The sequence below is a fragment of the Mustela nigripes genome, chromosome 8, assembly GCF_022355385.1.
Source record: "Mustela nigripes isolate SB6536 chromosome 8, MUSNIG.SB6536, whole genome shotgun sequence".
Taxonomy (NCBI): domain Eukaryota; kingdom Metazoa; phylum Chordata; class Mammalia; order Carnivora; family Mustelidae; genus Mustela; species Mustela nigripes.
The window spans coordinates 1,068,176-1,083,278 of NC_081564.1; the positions used below are offsets into that span (position 1 = coordinate 1,068,176).

At 56.7% G+C, this 15,103-nt stretch overlaps 2 long non-coding RNA genes across 5 annotated transcripts; one reads left to right on the top strand and one right to left on the bottom strand.

The window, feature by feature from the left end:
• The first annotated feature begins 26 nt into the window (after positions 1 to 26).
• On the top strand, positions 27 to 9,218 carry LOC132023059 (uncharacterized). Of its 3 annotated transcripts, XR_009405843.1 has the most exons (4): positions 27 to 541; positions 3,123 to 3,349; positions 4,129 to 4,180; positions 6,205 to 9,218. It is a non-coding gene; the product is annotated as an uncharacterized LOC132023059 (long non-coding RNA). The 3 variants fall into 3 exon arrangements; XR_009405840.1 differs by having other exon boundaries at positions 3,123 to 4,180; XR_009405842.1 differs by lacking the exon at positions 27 to 541 and adding an exon at positions 2,929 to 2,990 and having other exon boundaries at positions 3,123 to 4,180.
• On the bottom strand, positions 8,639 to 13,589 carry LOC132023060 (uncharacterized). Of its 2 annotated transcripts, none has more exons than XR_009405844.1 (3): positions 12,903 to 13,589; positions 11,797 to 11,917; positions 8,639 to 8,718 (listed from the first exon to the last, which is right to left on the bottom strand). It is a non-coding gene; the product is annotated as an uncharacterized LOC132023060 (long non-coding RNA). The 2 variants fall into 2 exon arrangements; XR_009405845.1 differs by lacking the exon at positions 8,639 to 8,718 and adding an exon at positions 11,041 to 11,117.
• Between the last annotated feature and the right edge of the window lie 1,514 nt (positions 13,590 to 15,103).

The following is a 15,103-nucleotide window of genomic DNA, read 5'->3' on the forward strand; positions in this document are numbered from 1 at the left end:
AGGCTGGGGGCTGGGGAGACCCGGGGTTGGGGGCAAGGCCCTGCCCTGTCCAGGGCAGTCACTCCAGGTTTCTGAGGCCCTGGTAACTTCTGAGTCCTGGCGATCGGGACCCTTATCCCGTCCATCTGGGAATGTTTCCGTGGCAGAAACTGAAGGGCTTACTTAGCAAGCCGTGAAGGCCCTCCCGGTAACCCGGCTTCAGGGTCTGGGGACTCATGTGGGGAAAAAAGTAGTCGAGATTGGTACAGAGGGCCTGGTTCTGGGAGACCAGCCACCTGGATGTGGAGTGACTGCTACTCGAGAGCGTTCCTCCTGGGCCTGGGTTTTCCCACCTGTGTATTCTGAAGGAGAGTGGCACCTTCCAGTCCAGTCTAGACCTTCAGGGCAGACTGCCCAGCGGCTGGAGTGCAGAAGCACTTCTTGGGGCCCCGAGCACTGACCGAGCTGTTCCTCATCTGGCAGTGAAGTAGATGTTCTTTCCGCCCGCCCACATCTCTTGTCCGTGAAATACAGCTCTTTCTGCTCATAAGGTTGAGATAAGGTAATGCGTATAAACGGTAATAGGGTTTTTAAAAATTGAGCCACGAGCAGTTTCTACCTCAGGCCTTTGCTCTTGTGATTTCTTTGGCTGTGTCACTCTTCTGGCTTTGTCTGGGCCAGGCTTCCCATCCAGGTCCCAACTCTGCTCCTTTTTCAGCCTGGCTGTAGGTGTGCACACTAAGAATTTCCTGCACTGGTCCTCCCTTCTTGGGGCTGATCTGCCCTTGGAGCACCAACCGCCGTCTCACATTACGTCCTACATATAGCTCCCCCCAGTATTGGCTCCAGGAGAGCAGGAGTCTTGTGGGTTCTGCTGAGCATCCCCAGTTCCTGGGCTAGGGCCTGGCACACAGTTGGCCAAGCATGGATTTCTATCTGTGGAATGAACATGACAGAGCCATGGTCCTGTCTGGCTCTTCAAGGCTGCCTTGCTACCACCGAGGGGGCATATCGTGGGCTTTCTCAGTTGCTCGGTAAGTCCCACCGGATGCCCTAGGCGCCTGTAGGTCTGGTGGGATGCTGGCTCTGCTTCAAGCTTTTCCTGGAGTTTAGGGAGCTGGGTGAGGCCCAACGCTCCCAGCCAAAGTTCTATGGTCCTTTGACCTGTAGGGATTCTGGAAGCCTTCAGACCGTGTGCGGATAGCTTTTTCAGCCTGGCATGGGATTTTGAAGACCTGGGTTGCACTTCTAACCCTGATTTCAGTTCCACTGGAATTTTGAGTTCCGTTCTTTCTGAGCCTCTCTTCTCTGTAAAGAGGGGACAGGACAGGACTCTGTCCTTTGGAAAGCTGCTGGAGGTCTTAGCGCTGATAGCCGGGGATGTCCATTCTGCCCCAAGTGTGTTTTCAAACAAAAGCGCTGAAGCATGTGTGTGTTGGGGGACGTAGGAGGTTAGCTGTTGAACCGGTTCAGTGGGGTTTGAACTGTGGGCCGCAGTCCGTTGCTGCCTATGGAATCCATTTAGAGGCTCGTAACCAGCATGAAAACACGAAGAAAAAGTCCCCTTGGTTTTCCGCATTTCCAAGTGAATCTTAGAATTAGCTTGCCCAGTTCTTCCCAGAAGCCTCCACGTGTTGCTGCTGGGACTGCCCGGGGAGGGCTGACACCTTGATGTTTGCTCCTGCAATCTACTAGGCATGCATCTGTTGAAAGTTCTGTCAGTGTTTACTCCGCAAACTCGCAATCCCTTTTAAGTCCCACTTGCAAATAGCTTGTTGCAGAGAAGACGGTCTTAAAACACTGAGTGTGTGTTTGGCTGCCTTGTCCAGCGTCATTTTTTCTTACTCTTTATCTGTAGCTTGGTTTGGATTCCTGAGCTGGGCAATCATATGGTCTGTGACTGATGCCCACTTTGCTTCTTCCCGGCCCTACCCTCTCCTTGCCATCCAGTCATTCCTCCATTCTCTCTCTACCCACCCCGCCTTGTAGCATGAGCGCCTCTGCTCTGACGGTGGACACGTGGACATCGTGCACATGCTCAGCTGTTCCTGATCTCAGTGTGAAGGTTTTACCACCTCTACTGTTGAGTGTGGCTCAGGGTCAGGGCTGTTGGAGACCACCCTTTATCAGAAGAACATTCCCTTGTATTCCTAGTTCATTAGGTTGTGTGTGTGTGTGTATTTTAATGAAAGATGGTAGAATTTTATCAAATGCCCTTTTTGCAGTGAGATGATTATTTGATTTTTCTCTTTCAATCTAATAAGTGAATTACATTGATTTTCTTTGTTTTTTAAAAAAGATTTTATTTACTTATTTATTTGACAGACAGAGATCACAAGTAGGCAGAGAGGCAGTTAGAGAGAAGAGGAAGCAGGCTCCCTGCAGAGCAGAGAGCCCAATGTGGGGCTCGATCCCAGGACCCCAAGACCATGACCTGAGCTGAAGGCAGAGGCCCAACCCACTGAGCCACCCGGGCGCCCTGCATTGATTTTCTAATGTTAAAGTAACCCTGAGTTTTCCAGATCATTTCAACTTGGTCATGATATTTTATTCTATATATATATTGCTGGGTTTGATTTGCCAATGTTGTGTTTAGGACTTTTTGTTGTTGAGAGGGGAGAACACCTACAGTTGACAGAAGTGCAGAATATGTAAGGAGCTTGTATGAATCAGTAAGAAAAATAATTAAAAAATGGGTGAGGGCACCTGGGTGGCTCAGTTTGTTAAGCAGCTGAGACTTGGTTTCAGCTCAGGTCATGATTTCAGGGTCGTGAGATCGAGCCCTGCACTGGTGCTCCACGCTCGGCGGGGCATCTCCTTGAGATGCCCTCTGTCCCTCTGCCTCCTGCGCACTGGTGCGTGCAGTGTTTCTCTTAATAATAATAATAATAATGGTGAAAGATTAACAGAGGCTTTTCTAAAAAGGACACGTAAATGACAATAAACACATGGAAAGGAACTTAATCTCTGTCAGGGAAATGCAAGTGGGATACCGTTTGGACCCCAGAAATGTAAGCCCCAACGTGAGCAAGAGTGGGTAGGGGCGGGCGGCAGTGCGCACCTTCATCTGCCCCTCGCGGTCTAAGTGGATAAAACCTCTGTTGGGTTTATTCAGTTTTTATTCTGTTTATTTGTTTCCTTAGTTTGTCTATTGCTACAGCCACAGCAGGAGCCCTGGACACAGATGTTTCTGGTGCCGTTCATTGAGTGGCCACACACCGGGAAGAGCCCGTGTCCATCAGGAGTAGAAGGGATGAGTAAATTGCGGGGTGTGGAGACACGTGATGGGATGTAACGCAGGGGGACGGGCTGCCGCTGTCGGCAAGAGCGTTGGTGGGCCCTGCAAACGATCTTGAACGAAGGAGGCAAGGTAGAAAAGTGCAGACCGTGTTGGAGTACATGCACGATTCCATGCATAAAAGGCAAACAGGCGGAATCCCCCTGTAGTGTTTAGGGGTGTGTATGTGGCTGGTGAGGTTAAAAAGAAGCAAAGTGGAGTTACAGGCGTTACAGCGGGGGAGGGGGAGGCAGACGGTCACCCTAGGATGCCTGGTCACCCTGAGATGCCCGTTTGCGTTGCTGAGCTGGGGGAGGGTCATTGTGTGGGTGATCAAAACTGTCAAGTGCCGTTTTCTCTAACGCCTTTAAAAAGGAAAAAGGACATCCCGGCTGTAAGTTGTTACTACTTTCTATATTTTAATCTCAGCTGCACCCACACACACACAACCGTACTTCTTACGGGGGCTTGCTGTAAACACTTGGAAGCTGCTTGTGTTCTCTGGAAGGCGCCTTCCTGTTCTGTGATGGGGCGTTGTCGCTAGCTTATGTGAGCTTCGTTCCCACAGGGGAGTGCGTGTCGGGGACGCAGCCGGCGTCTCACAGGGAGAGTGGGTTTGGGGCAGGACGGCAGCTCCTTCCCCCACTGCGGAGGTTCCTCATCTGTGGGACTAAGAACCTAGCGGGCCGGGGGTCCCCTGCCCCGCCCGCATGCTAACTAGTCACAGCTGGTCTGAGGGAGGCAGAGGGAATGCCTGTCCTAAGATCACGCACGGTGACAGGCAGAGGCTGGAAGTCAACAGTCACAGGAAATGGGTCCATATGTCTAGATTTTCGTGACAGTCCATTGTCTTGCATTTACGCTCTGTTCAGCTGAGTGGGATCTGATCTCTACACACGTGGAAGGGCTCCTGTGAGGAAGGCGGTAAGTCAGAGTGACGGGCCCTGGGTCCCAGTTTGGGTTCAGGGTGATGAAAAGCGAACCAGTCATGCCACCTTGCCCGTATACCCACTGGGTGTCAGAAAACACGGATTTGTATCCCAATGGCAACAAAAATCCATGACCCCTCCTTGGGGTCCTTGGTTGGGAATTTTGTTCCGTGACAAATGACACGGCGGCCTCCAGGAGCCGGATGGTGCGGAGAGCGGGGTTTCTAGCGAGGTGCTTTGTCTTCTTGAATAAAAGGAAGATTCTCTTGCTAACAGAGAATGGGTGCTGGGAGGCCCAGCCAGCCCCAGCAGCTGCGTTTTACATTATTCCCGCTCAATGTGTAATCAAGTGGGAGGGGGAAGCACGTAAACATAATTACTGCAGAGGGGCGTCCGGTCTGTGAATCTGCAAGTGCTTGGCTGGAAAACAGGAGCGCGTGTCGCCGAGCGCTTCGTCAGTCAGGTTTCGGTTCGGAAAACAGGCGGTTCCACGGAGGGAAGTTAGTGAGCACATAGTAGAGTCCCAGGGAGAGCTGCACACCGCTGGGCCGGGCAGCCCCAAGCCCCCGCCACGCTCCGAGGGAGGAATAGGTCAGCAGTGACCCCCACTGGAGCCCAGACGGGGCCCCTGCGGGAGCTGGAGGCAGGAACTGAGGAAGAAACCGCATCTGATGATGGAGAAAGCCCACGGCCTGCCCCCTCCTCCTGCCCTCCGACAGCCACGTGGTGCCACCATTGGCTGGAGCCGGGTGGAAGCAGGGGCTGAGCCCCCTGGAGCACTGGGCCCAAGGCAGTGGTTGACGAGAGGACTGGTGGCTGCCTCACCCCGGAGCATCTGTGTCACCCACTCAGTCCCCACGAGGCTGTGCTACAAAGAAGGCAGTGGGCCTTGGGGGGAGTCATGTGTGCCGAGCCTCAGGTCCCCAAACCAGGACAATGACAGTTTCAGACCTCCCAGAAACGGACTCTTCAGCCGGTCTGTCAGGACAGCCTGGTCAGCGCTGCTTGGGTCCTGTTAGACCCCTGCCTTCCCCCAAAAGGGAGTAACGTCGCCATAACCAGACTGCTTTTATTTTTGTTTATTATTATTTTAAGAAATTTATTTTGGAGAGAGAGAGAGAGGATGAGCGGGAAGGAAAGAGGCAGAGAATCCCAAGCCGACTCAGCCTGGAGCACAGAGCCCTACGTGGGGCTCGATCCCGTTTCCCTGAGATCATGACCTGAGCGGAAGCTGAGAGTTGGACGCTTTACTGGCTGGGACTCCTGGGTGCCCAAGAAACCCACTGATCTGTGTGGTGATGGCCTCGTTCCTGCTCCCTCTGCCTGTGAAAGTCGCTCAGCTCCTCGGAGCTCCTGTCCTGCTGGCCGGATGCCGCCCGAGTCTCAAACCCTTGAATCAAGTCAGAAAGACCTTTAGGGTTTGGCGAGTTGAATTTTGTTTTCTCACAGCCTCTTCCTGAAGAAGGCACCGTGCAGAGCTCGTGGGCCCGTCCAAGGCTGCGGACAGGCAGGGGCCTCCCGGAGCCTGCGCTTCTGCCCGTGGTGGAGTGGCCGCGAGGCGCTCACAGCCCCAGTCGCTGAGAGGCTCAGAGCTGGGAGTGCACATCTGAAACGCCTGCGCAGCTGGGACACAGCAGAGGGAGGGTTTTCTTAGGATGTTTTCTTTTCTTTTTTTTAAATTATTTTTTTTAAAAGATTTTTATTTATTTATTGAGAGAGAGGCAGTGAGAGAGAGCATGAGCGAGGAGAAGGTCAGAGGGAGAAGCAGACTCCCCGCGGAGCTGGGAGCCCGATGCGGGATTCGATCCTGTGACTCCGGGATCATGACCTGAGCCGAAGGCAGTCGTCCAACCAACTGAGCCACCCAGGCGTCCCAAGATGTTTTTTTATGCAGTCTCTGTCCGCCCAGCTCTGTCATCGTGTCTGTGATAGCCGGCGTCTCGGGTGCCGTGTAACCCAGACTCGCCTCCTTTAAGCCGGTGTGTTTTTGGTTTTAAGAATTTTTTTTTTATTTGACAGAAACAGCAAGAGAGGAAACACAAGCAGGAGGAGTGGGAGAGGGAGAAGCAGACTCCCCAACAAGTAGGGAGCCCAATGTGGAGCTTGATCCCAGAACCCTGGAGTCATGACCTGAGCCGAAGGCAGGGGCCTACCTAACTGAGCCACCCAGACGCCCCTCAAGCCGGCGTTGTAACCCGAGTCTGAAGATGAAGCCGGGTTGTGCTGAAGACGGTAGCCTGTGCATCGGCTGGGGAGGTTTGATGGTAAAGACCACATGCTCTGCCCTTAGTGACCATTTCTCTGTCTTCCCACTGTGTCATTTCCAGAAGCTTCGAAAGCTCAGGGAAGAAAAAAGCACTCTTTCAAAACGAGGGCAGTAACAACACACCGAACTCCAAATGCACAGATCTACCCCCCACCCCGGCCCATGCTGTTTGCTAGGCTCAGAAACCGCCACAAGACAACCCCCCAAATAAGCAGCCCCGTCTGACCCCCCTGCTCTGGCCCATGTCATCCCCAATCTGTCCCTTCGGTGTGAGAGTCTCCGGGCCGTCGTGGGGCAGCCCTTTGGGAAGCATCTTTGCTCCCGCTGGGGCGTGTGCTCAGCTCTGAGGCGGGCCAGCCTTGTGCAGCTCTGCCGTGTCCCACCCCGGCTTCGGTCACCTTCATTTACCGATCACACCGATTCGCTGACTAGATAGGAGACTGTGTTTTACTCCTCACCAAATTCTTCCCGGTCATACTTTAACTCACTGGTTGGCGTGGCATTCGGGCTGGACTCCGAGCACCATTCCCAAACTGGCATTTCAGTTGAGCCATCAGGCTAAATTTGGGTCAGACATTACCCGGGCCTGGGGTGCCCCGGAGGCCTTCAGAGACAGAAGCGTGGTTACCTGCGTGTGGTCCGTGGATCCCTGATCGCGGCTGTCCCGTGTCTTCCGTTGCCTTGAACTCCGGCCAAGTTGTTCCCTTAGACACGGAGGGCAGCAGCCTATGCACGTGCTCCGTGAAGAGGCCTCGGATGGCTGAGGGGCTTTGCAGGTGTGATGAAGTTGAAGGTCTAGAGATGGGGAGCCTGGATTATCGGGGGGACGTGCAATGTGATTGCTGGGGTCTCTATAACCAGGAGGTGGCCATGGGCACATCGGGGGAGCAGACCACGGGAAAATGCAAGCAGGCTGGGCGCCATGGCAACCTCTAGAAGGGAGCGGCAGAAAGCATTCCGCCCCCCTCCAAGGCTTCCACAGAACCAGCCCCACCTGCACCTGGATTGGAGCCCGTTGAAGGCTCATTCTGGACTTGCAGTCTCCAGAACTACAAGATGATAAATTTGTGTTGCATTAAAGCCACTGAATATGTGGTTGTTCGTTACAGCAGCCTCAAGAAATCAATGCATATGGTGGTAGCCCCATATGTAACTGTTCGAGGAACCGCCAAAGTCTTGCACAAATGCTGTACTACATGCATGCCTACAGCCTGCGGTGTGGTCCGTCCTGTCTGTCTGAGCCATTTTAGCAGGTGTGAACCCCTGTGGTTTGGATTTGTACTTCCCTAGTGACTAATGAGGTTGAGCATCTATTTTTTAAAAAATTTTATTTACTTGAGAACAGGAGAGAGAGCCAGTAGGGGGAGGGACAGATGGAGAAGCAGACTCCCCGCTGAGCAGAGAGCAGACATGGGGCTCAAGTTGGGACCCTGGGATCATGACCTGAGCCGAAGGCAGACGCTTCGCTGACCGGCCCCTGAACATCTTCCCATGTACTTGTCAGCCATGTAGGTCTATTCTCTGGTGAAGTATCCCCTCAAATCTCTTAAAAATTACAGTGTTTTTCCATATACCAGGATATACTGATTGGCTTCCTTCTTGAAATGAACTAGTCCCCTGTTTTATATCACGGTAGCTGAGTTTTGCCTGTCTTCACACTGTAGATAAACGGAATGCTGTAGCATCTGGTGTCTTGGTCCTGATAATGTCTGCGAGTCATTCCTACGGGTTCTTCTCCGGGCTCTTCTGTCTCACTGCTGGATAGCATCCGGTCGCGGTAACAGCATCATTCATTTATCCGCTGTGCTGTTTCTGGGCATTGGAGCGGTGTGCATTTGGGGGGTCTTACAGACGGCGCTGCTGTGAGCCTGCTCACACCTGCCTTTCGGGGAGCAGTTCCCCTGGCATTTTCGCACGGCGGGGATTGGACCAGGGGGTTCTGTCATCGGGCATTTCCCAGGTGACCCTGTTTCCGATCAGGCAGCCGCCACAGTCATCCTCTAGTCTCTGTGGCACAGGCGAGTGTCGAGGTTGGAAACCTGGACGGGGGATGGGGTGAGACCGAGGGTCCGCCGGCGTGCAGATGACTCGGTGAATGTCTGCTCCGCACCACCGCAGAAAGCACGTGGCCTCAGCTGTGGCCGGGGAATTTATTTAGAGCCACGACCATTTCCCTGGGGGGTTGGGGGGAGGGACTCTGTCTGTAACTGGTAGCACTGAGGCGTTCCCGCTGTTGCCAGGTTACCTTTGCTCTCTGTCAAGTGAACCTGCAAAGGACCAGGTGGCAATGGTGGCCTCAAAGAGCTCTTTCAGGGACATCCTCAGCCGAGCCCACACCACAGCCAAACCTCTTCTCCAGATCAGGGACGGAAGCAAAGCAGTGACACGCTGTCTTTCCCCGAAACACTGAGCCCAGCACTTCGTGATTTGCTTCCACCAGGGGCAGATACGGTTTTGGCAACCCGGCTGTGGACCAGTTCCCTGTCCTTCCGTCTCCCTGAGGCAACCTGAGTGTTTTAAGTCCTGAAAATGATCTTTTCCTGTCAACCACGGGTATTAAACTCAGGTGCTTACAGGGGCCAGACGTGATGCTCAGGAGGTCACTCAGTGCTAGAAGGGGGGGTTGGGAGCACCTCTCTCTAGAATTGAGGACCCTTGCCCCCGTGCCCAGGGGCTCTGGGGGAAGCTGAAAGTCTGGCCTTTATGTGCCCGCCCTTTTTAAGTCAGAAAAAGCAGACCCAATAAAGCATTTTCCCTTAGGCCAGCACTTTGCAGTCTCCGTTCTGAATGCTTTTGAGGGGGTTGAACATGCACAATAGCGTTTCAAAGCGGAGGCTCTAGTGGAGAGACTCCAGGGAGAGCCTGAGCGCCGCCAGTCCTCCCTGTCCCTAGGCCTGCACTGAGAAGGGCGCCCTCGCCGGGATGCACTCCCCTGGAGGAGGGGTGGCCCACCCATGGCCGATGTGACTGAGGACCATTGTCCTCCCACTGAAGGGATGTAGAGGCGGTGTGATGGCACTCAGCCAGGGCGCCTGCGGGGGCGGTGTGGGGTGGGCTGCATCCGGAAAAGTCAACTGGTGAGGGCCCGCGGGGTTCCAGTACGGGACCCAGACGCAGAAGAGCGGGGAGCGGTCCAGGCGTGAGGCCTGAGGCTGATCAGCATAGAAATGCTGGCTGGGGGGGCTCTGCCCATCTCTCTGAGGGCCCTGCCATAGGGTCCTTAGGGTCGGCTGGGCAACCCTGGGACAAAACCCACCCCAGCACTCCCTGGTCAATGTCCCCGAATGCCCGGGCTCCACCCAGCCCACCAAGACCCCTCACCCCCACCCTCGGTGCCTCACTGGTACGGAGCAGAGCGTACGGACGTGAGGATCAGTGGACTCAGGGATCTGACAGGCCTGAGCTGGGTGTGCAGGTTTGTGGGCCCAGACACAGGTGGGGTTTGGAGTGCAGATGTCTACCTGTAAATTCTCTCCTTGAATTTTGTATTCAGCTGGGGATGGGTCAAAGTCCACAGAGGATTTTTTTTTTTTTTTTTAATCCAAAGCAGTATTTAAATATTTGGAAACTTATCTCGAAGAATAGAGTTACCTAGACTTTTGGGCCAGGGCTCCGGCCTGCAGACACTGTTCTGGGCCAAGGGGTGGCTGTCCCCGTGGACACAGTCCTCCCCCCTCCCCTCCTTAGCCCTGCTCCTCAGGGGTCTGTGGGTAGCCTGGGAGAGGTCAGCTCCAAGGTCTTCTGGGAGTGTGGGACAGTGCCTGGTCACCACCTGCTGGAGGCACAGGTCTCTCCCCGCTCCAGCCATTGTGGCAGCTCAAAGCCTCCTGGGAAGCTGGACGGGGAGTCAGGGGTTGGGTGTTGGGGGCAGGCAGCAGACTGCATCCCCAGCGCACGACTGCATCCCCAGCACTGACACCCGCCCCCAGCCCCCCTCTTCTCATTCTGGCCTCTCAGAGGGTCTGATGCCCTCACGTGGTACAAGGGCTTCATGTCACCATTTCTGTGTCTGTCTCTCTATTTTTGTCAATTTCTGTCTCTCCATCTGTGTTTCTGTTTCTGTCTCTCCCCCCCTCTCTCCCTGTCTTTCTCTCTGTCTCTCTCTGTCCCTCCCTCTCTGTGTGTCTCTCGGTCTCTGTCCCTTCTTTCCTCTCTCTCTGTCCCTGTGTGTGTTTCTCTCTCTGTCCCTCAGTCTGTGTCTCTCCGTCTGTCTCTATCTCTCTGTCTCTACGGACTGGGCAGCCCCTGGTGTGGAGCATCGTCTGCGAAGATACCCTGCCCAAAGCCCGTCTCCATCGGCCAGGCCCTGCTCTGCGATGACCACAGTCACTACTGAGGGCCCAGCTTCGCAGTGAAATGGTGAAGTGCGGGGGCCCCAGACCATGTGACTGGCTTGCCCACTCCCGGGGCAGAGGCACCAGAGCCATGGGGTCAGCCGGGGTGGGGGGCGCCTCTCTGCACAAGCCTGGGCCTGGCTCCCAAGGGATAGGGCTGCTCCAGAGCCCAGGGACCAGAGCATCTAGGGGACAGTGTCCACTGAGGACCAGACGGGCATCGGTCAGCTGGTGACGGGTGGGCGACTCCGTTCCTGCGGGTGGTGAACAGTCCCAGGGGACCATGACAGGAGCTATGACACAGCCTCTCACCGGGGATGATGCAGGGTCACCTGAATGAGGTGTGACAGGAGCGATGACACAGCCTCTCACCGGGGATGATGCAGTCACCTGAATGAGACTGGACAGTCCTTGGAGCTGACTCCACACCCTGACTGTCTGGTCCCTGAGGTGGGTGGTTCAGTCAGGGCTTCTGTGACCCAGACTCTGCCTCTGGCAGCTCAGCCAGGGCCCTGCTGACCACAGCACCCTTGTGCAGACCAGGAAAAGGCCCTGCTTCAGGGGACACCTAGCTACCTGGCCTGTGCACCATGGGCTCCTCCTCAGCCCCCTTGTGCCCCCTCCTGGTCATCCTGAGCAGTGCACAGCCTGCTCCACCAGCCTGGGCGGCCCTGACTCAGCCCTTGCAAAATGGGCTTGAAGCAGCTTGAAGGTTGAAAGCACTCCAGGCCTTCCTTCTAGAAATTCATCCCAGGGAAGTAATCAGGAGTGTGTGCCAAGATTTATGATCATAGCAGTGTTGTTTATAATGGTGGAAAAATTGGAGACAATCTAAATGTTTAAAAATAGGGCTCCATTAAGTAAATTATTGTGCAATATTCTCCGAGCATTCCAAGCATGCATTACAAATAATGCTCTAATGTGCACAAGGACGTCTGTGCAAGGACATGCATTGTGGGCTTATTTGTCGGGACAAAAGGCTGAAGTAAACGTCTGTTGTTAGGGACCCACCTGAACTGTGGGGCGTCTGCGCAGCGGGGCTCTGCCATCTCCTCATGGCGAGGGCGCTGCAGCCTCAGGACGCGGAAGGATCCTCGAGATGTATCTGAAATGTCCAGAGGCGTGCTACCATCTGTAGAAAAAGATGTGCGGCTATAGATGTAGGTGTGTAAGCGCGTTCGTGCTCAGACTCTCTCTGCCGAGGCCAGCAGCTCACTCTGGCTCACGTCCCTGCCCTGGGTCCCCCTGGCACTCTATTTAACCATGGGACTTAATTTGGGGAGGAAGTAAACAAAACATACCCTAATATGCAAAAATAACGGGGGGAGGGCATCTTGTCAGCTTGGGGATGCGTTCAGCCCTGCCAGGACCGGGGATCCCTCTCTGGCCCCGCGGGATCCTCCCCACTCACCCTTTTCCTGCCCCAGCCCTGGAATCAGCTCTTCCTCCTGGAGTGATGGATACACATACCCCGGGAGTCCCTCCTTCCTGTCGCTCGAGGGAAGCGGCACTCAGTGCTGTCAGGATCAGAGAGCCGTTTGTGGGGGTAAGGCCCCCTGACAGTGCAGGGGAGGATGGGTCACAGAGGACTCCGGCCCATGGATACCGCGTGCTGCACGGGCTGAAGTAGAAGATCAGTTTATGGAAGATGCAATGTGCCTTCGGTCTCACACTCTGAATTTGGGGCTGGGACCTTTCCCTCCTGGGAGCTCCCTGCCGTCCCCTCCTGGGTCCCGGCTCCACCTCCCACCTTTCCTTTATGCCCTCCGGTCCTGTCAGCGCCCCGGGGCCGCCCTGGGGGCCTGGGAGATCTGCAGTCCCCACTCCTCCCGCAGGGGCCTCCTCTAACTGTGGGCTCCTAACCAGAGCTGCCTCATGGTCCCTAGACACAGGGCCCGGGATGGCCTAGCTCACCATGAGGGTGGACGACTTCACGGGCAAAAAGCAGGCCCTGGGTGTCACCAGCATGTCCAGAGAGGAGCTGTCTTGGGAAGGACCTAGGGCCGTTTCCTCACTGGGTACTTCTCTGGGCACAGGCAGAGGGAGACAGCTAGAGGTGTGTCTCTCCCCCATCCCCCAATCCCCTGCCTGTCCCCAGATCCCCCCTTCACCCTCACCTGGCAGGTCCCACACCGTCTAGTCTGTGGTCTGTCTCTCCTGAGGCAGGACAGGGCACAGCAGCGGGCGGCCCGTCTTCCAAAACCACGTCTCTCGGCCATCACTTGGCAGGGACTCCCGGAAGCCCGGAGGAAGCCCCCAGAGGACAGGACTTGAGAGGCAGGGGAGGAAGCGCTGGCGGTCCAGCGGGCAGGATGGAGGCGCCAACAGCTTCGGTGCTCAGGGCCGGCTCTCCTCCTGCCTCCTGGGGTCAGCGCCAAGGACCGGGCCATTTTCCGCAACTGAACAGATTTTTCCGTGACATTTCCTTGATCATTGGCAAATAAATATTTCCCCAATTGGGGACATTTCAATTTGAAGTGCGCTGGAGGTGAGCGTGGCTTCGGCGCTCCCCAGGCAGCGAGGACCTGCAGGGCGCCCCCGTTCCAGTGCTCCCTTCCAGGAGCCGGGGGACCCCCTTCCGGATGCCGGTCTTCAGGGGCTGGGGCTCGCCGGGTTTGGCTAAACCAGAGGACTCGGGCTGCTGCTGGCGTTCTCACGCCGCGACCCTCGGCGGTCCACGCGGCTCGGCGCCCGGTGGCGAGGCCCGGGGGCGCGGGTCCCGGCTCCTCGCGGGGGAGCCCCGAACCCGGCGCGGCCCACTCGACCGGCGAGCATCCACCTGCAGGCAGGGCGCGGGACCCCAGCCCCGCTGCGTGTCGCGAGGTCGTCAAGGCGGCCCCGGACCCTCCCAGGGAAGACCCTCCCCACCCCCTTCAGGACACAAACTTGTCACTTACAGCCCCGCCCAGAGCTCGGCCCGCCCTTTCCCGGGGGCGTGGGGGTGGGGCCGGGCCGCCTCCGACGGGTGGGCGGGGCCGGGCCGGGGCGGGGCGTCCGCGGAGCCCCGCCCACACGGACCGGGCTCCGCCGGCTGCTCCGACCCGAGTGGGGTCTCCCCTACCCTCACTTACCAGCCGCCGAGGTGTTGGGTTTTTCACACCCGGCGCGCGCCGGGGGAGTTGCGCTCGGGGACCCCACTCCGGGGCGCCTCGTGGGGGCGGGAAGCACGGCCGGAGTGCGGAGCGCGGCCATCCGGAGGCTGAGGGTCTGCGCTTGGGGGACAGCCCGGCTGGCTCCCCGTCGGCGGGTGAGGGGCATTTGCGGCGCAGAAGGAAGGGCTGCGTGTTGCGGCCGGCCCGCCGTGCGCCATCAGGAAGCTTCCCCTGCCTCCCTCTTGTCACCTGTGGGCCTCAACCTCAGGCCCCGCACGGTCCCCGACAGCCCAAGGTCCCCTCCCGCTGTGACCTCACCAGCCTTTCAGGCCTTCCAACCTCGCATGCTCTCCAGAAAGACCCCCGACTCGTCCAATAGCTCCTGCAACTGCCCGAATAGGACTCTGATTGGTCCGCATCAGGTTGCATGCCCAAACCCCAAATAACGCGGTGGCCAGGGACGCTGGGCATTGCTGGGTGACCCAGGTCACAGCATTCACGTGTAGGAAAAGGCAAGGGCCCTATATACACCAGAGCTGCTGGCGGCAGAGAGGGTCAGCCCCCAGGGAAAGGAAAGCCGCAGGTGCCAACTTTGGAGAGTGACCTTTACTGAAGGCCGCCTGGTGCTCAGTGCCCGCGGCTGCACCCCCTCCCTGCACCAGCTCTCTGGCTCCTCAGGAGAGTCTGTCTAGTGAGCCCCAGCACTGCAGCCATCAAGGGCAGGTGCTGGAAGAAGGCAGAGACCCTGGGTTTTGCACACCCTAAGTGGAGGGAGCCACACTTGGCTTGCCCCTGACACAAGTTTACTGAGTGTGCGCTATGTGCCAAGACAGCTGAAGTGGAGGGCACATGCCAGTGAGGACACAGGACAGCCCCGCCCAGCAATATGCCCAGCATCGGGTCACACCCAGACAGCCCCTGTGGCGTTGTGAATCCTGGGGGCAGAGAGCATACCCACCAGCGCCATCTCCCCTCTGCTCCTACTGGGGCGCAGGGGAAGGACCTGCCTCCTAGAGCTGGAATAGGAGTGTCAGAAGACAGGAGTGTCGGAAGATACAGCTGGGGGCTGGCTTCTTTCTGGAGTCATGCGTTTGGATCTGTGGGTTTGCCTCACAGAGCAAGAGGGTTCTTAGAGGGTGTGGGATCGTCCAGCTGGGCTCTCCAGCCTGGCGGGAATGTGTCTGTGGCCATGCTCTGAGGTTCACAGCTCACCCTGAGTCCCTGTG